Genomic DNA, 8,780 nt, shown 5'->3' with positions numbered 1-8,780 from the left:
TAACTTGTTTTTACTTTGCTGTATCACAATTCGATTGCGTACCTGTTTATAGTACAGACTCCCATGTTTATACTTGGTACTATCACAACTCGATTGCATACCTGTTTATAGTACAGACTCTCATGTTAATACTTGGTACTATCACAACTCGATTGCATACCTGTTTATAGTACAGACTCGCATATTTATACTTGGTACTATCAACTCGATTGCGTACCTGTTTATAGTACAGACTCGCATGTTTATACCTGTTTATAGTACAGACTCTCATGTTTATACTTGGTACTATCAACTCGATTGCATACCTGTTTATAGTACAGACTCTCATGTTAATACTTGGTACTATCACAACTCGATTGCGTACCTGTTTATAGTACAGACTCTCATGTTAATACTTGGTACTATCACAACTCGATTGTATACCTGTTTACAGTACAGACTCTCATGTTAATACTTGGTACTATCACAACTCTGATACATACCTGTTTATAGTACAGACTCACATGTTTAATACTTGGTACTATCACAACTCGATTGCGTACCTGTTTATAGTACAGACTCGCATGTTAATACTTGGTACTATCACAACTCGATTGCATACCTGTTTATAGTCACATGTTTATACTTGGTACTATCACAACTCGATTGCGTACCTGTTTATAGTACAGACTCGCATGTTAATACTTGGTACTATCACAACTCGATTGCATACCTGTTTATAGTCACATGTTTATACTTGGTACTATCACAACTCGATTGCATACCTGTTTATAGTACAGACTCTCATGTTAATACTTGGTACTATCACAACTCGATTGCGTACCTGTTTATAGTACAGACTCTCATGTTTATACTTGGTACTATCACAACTCGATTGCATACCTGTTTATAGTCACATGTTTATACTTGGTACTATCACAACTCGATTGCATACCTGTTTATAGTCACATGTTTATACTTGGTACTATCACAACTCGATTGCATACCTGTTTATAGTCACATGTTAATACTTGGTACTATCACAACTCGATTGAATACCTGTTTATAGTACAGACTCTCATGTTTATACTTGGTACTATCACAACTCGATTGAATACCTGTTTATAGTACAGACTCTCATGTTAATACTTGGTACTATCACAACTTGATTGCGTACCTGTTTATAGTACAGACTCTCATGTTTATACTTGGTACTATCACAACTCGATTGCGTACCTGTTTATAGTACAGACTCTCATGTTAATACTTGGTACTATCACAACTCGATTGCGTACCTGTTTATAGTACAGACTCACATGTTTATACCTGTTTATAGTACAGACTCACATGTTAATACTTGGTACTATCACAACTCGATTGCGTACCTGTTTATAGTACAGACTCACATGTTTATACTTGGTACTATCACAACTCTGATACATACCTGTTTATAGTACAGACTCTCATGTTTATACTTGTTTATAGTACAGACTCTCATGTTTATACTTGGTACTATCACAACTCGATTGCGTACCTGTTTATAGTACAGACTCTCATGTTAATACTTGGTACTATCACAACTCGATTGCATACCTGTTTATAGTACGGACTCTCATGTTAATACTTGGTACTATCACAACTCGATTGCATACCTGTTTATAGTACAGACTCACATGTTTATACTTGGTACTATCACAACTGGGATACATATCCGAGATTATGCCATGACACAGTGTCCATCAACATTTCCTTTAAAGCCCTATAGTCCTGAATGGATTTTGATGAAATTTGGTCTTGAGCACTATTGGGAAAATCTAATGTATAAATGGAGGATGTCGTTTCCTGAGGCAAGAGGGGCTGGGTCCAATAGGAGAAATAGAAGTAAAATTTCAAAATTGGTACTAGTCCGGAACAACTGAATGGTTTTTGATGAAATTTGTAGGAGCATTATTGGGCAAATGAGATCTAATGTTGTATAAACGAAGGATGTGGCATTCTTGGGGTGGGAGGAAGGGGACTCGGTAGGGGAAAATAGCTTAAAACAATTTCAAAATCCCTTTCCTTCTTCAAGAATGACAGGGTTGGTCCTCCTGTACTTTGAAGAATTGTTGGGAGAGGCTGTTCAAGAGTTGGAAAATATTAGATATACATAACTTTAATTTTGTGTATTTTGCCAAAATTACTGAAATAACTATGTGAGGGATGCTGGGCCGCTCGTTACTTGGCAGTATCACAATTGGGATACACACCTATTAGTACAGACTCCGTTCAGACTTGCAGGTATTGACTTTGTAGTATCACAACCCTGTAATACCAGTTAGTACAGACTCTGTACAGACTTGTAGGTTTTGTCCTAGCGCAGTATCACAACCCTGTAATACCTGTTAGTACAGACTCGCACAAAATCTGAAGCAAAATCTCACAAAGAATGCATGATGAAGTAACCAAATTTCAATGTCAAGAGAAATATGACAATTTTTTTTTCCATGCTATTACCCAAAAGGAGTTGAGCAGACCTTGAGGTTATGAACCAGTTTGTAACTCGCAAACATGAGATTGGTAATTGTCCATTGTCCATTTCATTTTGGCTCCCATTTTTCAAAAATTCTACCCTTTCAACACATATTTGCATAGCAGGTGCCCTATAGTAATCAAGGTTTCCTTTTGTCAGGAGATTGTCTCGGAATCCAGTTCTTCTGAAACTTCAAATGGTGTTGAAGTTTGATGTGAGGATGTGGTGTAGAGGTTTATAAATTTCCTAATGTCAAAGTCGCTGTTACTTGAAATGGAACCAGGAATTTACCGTCAAAATACATCGTCTAGGATCCTTACAGAAGGCCAAACTTTCTGATATTTTGCAGGATGATACACTGAAATGAGAACCAGAGATATACTGGCATCCTAGTCCCTTACAGAACACTTAACTTTGCCACAACTGATGTACTGTGATATGTCAAATATTGACCACATCCTTTCAATTCAATACAATTCAATAATCTTTATATACTATTGCATATGTTTTACATAAGCTCTGTAGAACTTGTATTTCACCAAACATGAGTAAAATCTACAAGCAAAAATAATTAAAAATTCATGCAGAATTAAGTTACTTGTAATAACTACAATGAATTGAATCAAAATTACATCCAGTTAAATAAACGAATAAAAGGTAAGCTCTACAATATATCACAGACTTTAAAAGCAATCATGATGGCTAAGATGAGGTGTTGTCATCGGTATGATGACTAAGATGAGGTGTTGTCGTCAGTATGATGACTAAGATGAGGTGTTGTCATCAGTATGATGGCTAAGATGAGGTGTTGTCATCAGTATGATGGCTAAGATGAGGTGTTGTCATCAGTATGATGGTTAAGATGAGGTGTTGTCGTCAGTATGATGGTTAAGTTGAGGTGTTGTCGTCGGTATGATGGCTAAGATGAGGTGTTGTCATCAGTATGATGGTTAAGATGAGGTGTTGTCGTCAGTATGATGGTTAAGTTGAGGTGTTGTCGTCGGTATGATGGCTAAGATGAGGTGTTGTCATCAGTATGATGGTTAAGATGAGGTGTTGTCGTCAGTATGATGGTTAAGATGAGTTGTTGTCGTCGGTATGATGACTAAGATGAGGTGTTGTCGGCACCATGATGGCTAAGATGAGGTGTTGTCGGCACCATGATGGCTAAGATGAGGTGTTGTCGTCGGTATGATGACTAAGATGAGGTGTTGTCGTCGGTATGATGGCTAAGATGAGGTGTTGTCGTCGGTATGATGGCTAAGATGAGGTGTTGTCATCAGTATGATGGTTAAGATGAGGTGTTGTCGTCAGTATGATGGTTAAGTTGAGGTGTTGTCGTCGGTATGATGGCTAAGATGAGGTGTTGTCATCAGTATGATGGCTAAGATGAGGTGTTGTCATCAGTATGATGGTTAAGATGAGGTGTTGTCGTCAGTATGATGGTTAAGATGAGTTGTTGTCGTCGGTATGATGACTAAGATGAGGTGTTGTCGGCACCATGATGGCTAAGATGAGGTGTTGTCGTCGGTATGATGACTAAGATGAGGTGTTGTCGTCGGTATGATGGCTAAGATGAGGTGTTGTCGTCGGTATGATGGCTAAGATGAGGTGTTGTCATCAGTATGATGACTAAGATGAGGTGTTGCGTCAGTATGATGACTAAGATGAGGTGTTGTCGGCAGCATGATGGCTAAAAGACAAGGTATTGTCAGCATAATGGCTAAGATGAGTTGTCGGTATGATGGCTAAGACAAGTTGTTTTTGTCAGCATGATGGCTAAAATGAGGTGTTGTCATCAGCCTAATGGCTAAAAGACTGTGTTGTCATTAGCCTAATGGCTAAAAGACTGTGTTGTCATTAGCCTAATGGCTAAAAGACTGTGTTGTCGTCAGCATGATGGCTAAAAGATGGTGTTGTTGTCAGCATGATGGCTAAAGGATGAGTTGTTGATGTCAGCATGATGGCTAAAGGATGAGATGTTGTCATCATAGGGAGGGATAATGATTTTTAAGACACGGTTATAATTCCTTTATCAGGCCCTAACCCTAAGATTCATATATTTTACACAAAACTGGTTCCCTTTCACTCGGTGATGCTTCAGACTAAATATAAACCACTTACAAAAGAAGGATTTAATAAGTTTGTAATGTTTAAACTACTGTGTCCTTTCAGGCCGCTGGGGCCCGGCCAACCATTTATGCATGTAAATTGATTCGCCTTCACCCAATGATGCTTCAGACTAAATATGGACCTAGTCCTTTCATTCTGAATAAGGAGAATTCTGAATAATGTGCCATATTTAAACTATTGGGGCCCCGCCAGTCCCTGGCACAGTAGTAAGTGTTAACACTCTGGGTTGGCTGAGGTTTAAGACACATTGTAGCCACCTCTCTGTGTTGGTTATCTATTTTATTTAATCATGCAGGTGTAAAACTCCAGATGTAATCACAATCTGTACCATGAAATTTCCAAGAAAAAATACAGATATTGATATATTGTAATTTACATCAGAGTCGCTTATTAACATGATTCCATCGTATATCATCTCGCTGACATGTCTAGACATCCGTAATATTGAACCACTGTCCAGTTGCCTTTACAGTTCCCTCCAAAAGAACATATCAAAATGTCACTTCCAATAAAATAAGTTTCGGAGACCAGAGTAAACTTTATTTTTATATCACAGTTATAATGCATTACCAAAAATAAATGCTAGTGCCTTGATACAAATACATTGTATATACATTTGTCTATAGTAAACTTAAATAATCTTGTAAGACATTCAGTGATTTTATCCTTATTTTACTTATCGACCAACTGTACAGAGTTCGGGAGTTGCCTCCCTTTGTCCATACCTGTTGTCCCTATATATTATATATGTATATCTCCAGCTAGATGGTGGTTTTATAATGGAGTTAGTATAGGATAACTTGGTTTTCTGTTGTTAATATAATTTCTATGGAAACCTACTAGGTCTGTATTGGGTCTAGGTCTGTATTGGGTCTAGGTCTGTATTAGGTCTAGGTCTGTATTTGGTTTAGGTCTGTATTGGGTCTAGGTCTGTATTGGGTCTAGGTCTCTATTGGGTTTAGGTCTGTATTAGGTCTAGGTCTGTATTAGGTCTAGGTATGTATTGGGTCTAGGTGTGTATTGGGTCTAGGTCTGTATTAGGTCTTTGTCTGTATTAGGTCTGTATTAGGTCTAGGTCTATATTAGGTTTAGGTCTGTATTAGGTCTAGGTCTGTATTAGGTCTATGTCTATTGGGTTTAGGTCTGTATTAGGTCTATGTCTATTGGGTTTAGGTCTGTATTAGGTCTATGTCTATTGGGTTTAGGTCTGTATTAGGTCTAGGGCTGTATTGGGTCTAGGTCTGTATTAGGTCTAGGTCTGTATTAGGTCTAGGTCTGTATTAGGTCTATGTCTATTGGGTTTAGGTCTATATTAGGTCTAGGTCTGTATTGGGTCTAGGTCTGTATTAGGTCTAGGGCTGTATTAGGTCTAGGTCTGTATTGGGTCTAGGTCTGTATTAGGTCTAGGTCTGTATTAGGTCTAGGTCTGTATTGGGTTAAGGTTGGTATTGGGTCTAGGTCTGTATTAGGTCTAGGTCTGTATTAGGTCTATGTCTATTAGGTCTAGGTCTGTATTAGGTTTAGGTCTGTATTGGGTCTAGGTATGTATTAGGTCTAGGTCTGTATTAGGTCTAGGTCTGTATTAGGTCTAGGTCTGTATTTGGTTTAGGTCTGTTTTGGGTTTAGATCTGTATTAGGTCTCTGTCTGTATTTGGTTGAGGTCTGTTTTGGGTTTAGATCTGTATTTGGTTTAGGTCTGCTTTGGGTTTAGATCTGTATTAGGTCTAGGTCTGTATTGAGTTTAGGTCTATATTAGGTCTAGGTCTGTATTGGGTCTAGGTCTGTATTAGGTCTAGGTCTGTATTGGGTCTAGGTCTGTATTAGGTCTAGGTCTGTATTTGGTTTAGGTCTGTATTGGGTTTAGATCTGTATTTGGTTTAGGTCTGTTTTGGGTTTAGATCTGTATTAGGTCTAGGTCTGTATTGAGTTTAGGTCTATATTAGGTCTAGGTCTGTATTGGGTCTAGGTCTGTATTTGGTTTAGGTCTGTATTGGGTTTAGGTCTGTATTGGGTTTAGGTCTGTATTGGGTTTAGGTCTATATTAGGTCTAGGTCTTTTTTAGGTCTAGGTCTGTATTGGGTCTAGGTCTGTATTAGGTTTAGGTCTGTATTGGGTCTAGGTCTGTATTGGATTTAGGTCTGTATTAGGTCTTTGTCTGTATTGGGTCTAGGTCTGTATAAGGTCTAGGTCTGTATTAGGTTTAGGTATGTATTGGGTCTAGGTCTGTATTAGGTCTAGGTCTATATTAGGTTTAGGTATGTATAAGGTCTAGGTCTGTATTGGGTCTAGGTCTGTATTAGGTTTAGGTCTGTATTGGGTCTAGGTCTGTATTAGGTCTAGGTCTATATTAGGTTTAGGTATGTATAAGGTCTGTATTAGGTCTAGGTCTGTATTAGGTCTAGGTCTGTATTAGGTCTAGGTCTGTATTAGGTTTATGTCTGTATTGGGTCTAGGTATGTATTAGGTCTAGGTCTGTATTAGGTCTAGGTCTGTATTTGGTTTAGGTCTGTTTTGGGTTTAGATCTGTATTAGGTCTCTGTCTGTATTTGGTTGAGGTCTGTTTTGGGTTTAGATCTGTATTTGGTTTAGGTCTGTTTTGGGTTTAGATCTGTATTAGGTCTAGGTCTGTATTGAGTTTAGGTCTATATTAGGTCTAGGTCTGTATTGGGTCTAGGTCTGTATTGGGTCTAGGTCTGTATTAGGTCTAGGTCTGTATTGGGTCTAGGTCTGTATTAGGTCTAGGTCTGTATTTGGTTTAGGTCTGTTTTGGGTTTAGATCTATATTAGGTCTAGGTCTGTATTGGGTCTAGGTCTGTATTTGGTTTAGGTCTGTATTGGGTTTAGGTCTGTATTGGGTTTAGGTCTATATTAGGTCTAGGTCTTTTTTAGGTCTAGGTCTGTATTAGGTCTGTATTGGGTCTAGGTCTGTATTAGGTTTAGGTCTGTATTGGGTCTAGGTCTGTATTAGGGTCTAGGTCTGTATTAGGTCTTTGTCTGTATTGGGTCTAGGTCTGTATAAGGTCTAGGTCTGTATTAGGTTTAGGTCTGTATTTGGTCTAGGTCTGTATTAGGTCTAGGTCTATATTAGGTTTAGGTATGTATAAGGTCTAGGTCTGTATTGGGTCTAGGTCTGTGTTAGGTTTAGGTCTGTATTGGGTCTAGGTCTGTATTAGGTCTAGGTCTATATTAGGTTTAGGTATGTATAAGGTCTGTATTAGGTCTAGGTCTGTATTAGGTCTAGGTCTGTATTGGGACTAGGTCTGTATTAGGTCTAGGTCTGTATTGGGTCTAGGTCTGTATTGGGTTTAGGTCTGTATTAGGTCTAGGTCTGTATTAGGTCTAGGTCTGTATTAGGTCTAGGTCTGTATTAGATTTAGGTCTGTATTGGGTCTGTATTAGGTCTAGGTCTGTATTGGGTTTAGGTCTGTATTAGGTCTAGGTCTGTATTGGGTCTAGGTCTGTATTTGGTCTAGGTCTGTATTAGGTCTAGGTCTGTATTAGGTTTAGGTCTGTATTGGGTCTAGGTCTGTATTAGGTCTATGTCTGTATTAGGTCTAGGTCTGTATTAGGTCTTGGTCTATGTCTGTATTGGGTCTAGGTCTGTATTAGGTCTAGGTCTGTATGAAGTCTAGGTCTGTATTAGTTCTACGTCTGTATTATGTTTAGGTCTGTATTAGGTTTAGGTCTGCATAGGGACTAGGTCTGTATTAGGTCTAGATCTGTATTAGGTGTAGGTCTGTATTGGGTTTATGTCTGTATTGGGTTTAGGTCTATATTAGGTCTAGGTCTGTATTGGGTCTAGGTCTGTATTAGGTTTAGATCTGTATTAGGTCTAGGTCTGTATTGGGTTTAGGTCTATATTAGGATTAGGTCTAGGTCTGTATTAAGTCTGTATTGGGTCTAGGTCTAGGTCTGTATTGGGTCTAGGTCTGTATTGGGTTTAGGTCTGTATTGGGTCTAGGTCTGTATCAGGTCTAGGTCTGTATTAGGGTTAGGTATGTATAAGGTCTAGGTCTGTTTTATGTCCAGGTCTGTATTAGGTCTAGGTCTGTATGAAGTCTAGGTCTGTATTAGGTCTTAGGTCTGTATTAGGTCTAGGTATGTATTGGGTTTATGTCTATATTAGGTCTAGGTCTGTATTGGGTCTAGGTCTGTG

This window comes from Pecten maximus, chromosome 1 (assembly GCF_902652985.1).
Source record: "Pecten maximus chromosome 1, xPecMax1.1, whole genome shotgun sequence".
NCBI classification, from domain to species: Eukaryota; Metazoa; Mollusca; class Bivalvia; order Pectinida; family Pectinidae; genus Pecten; species Pecten maximus.
Note: the sequence above shows the minus strand (reverse complement) of the source record.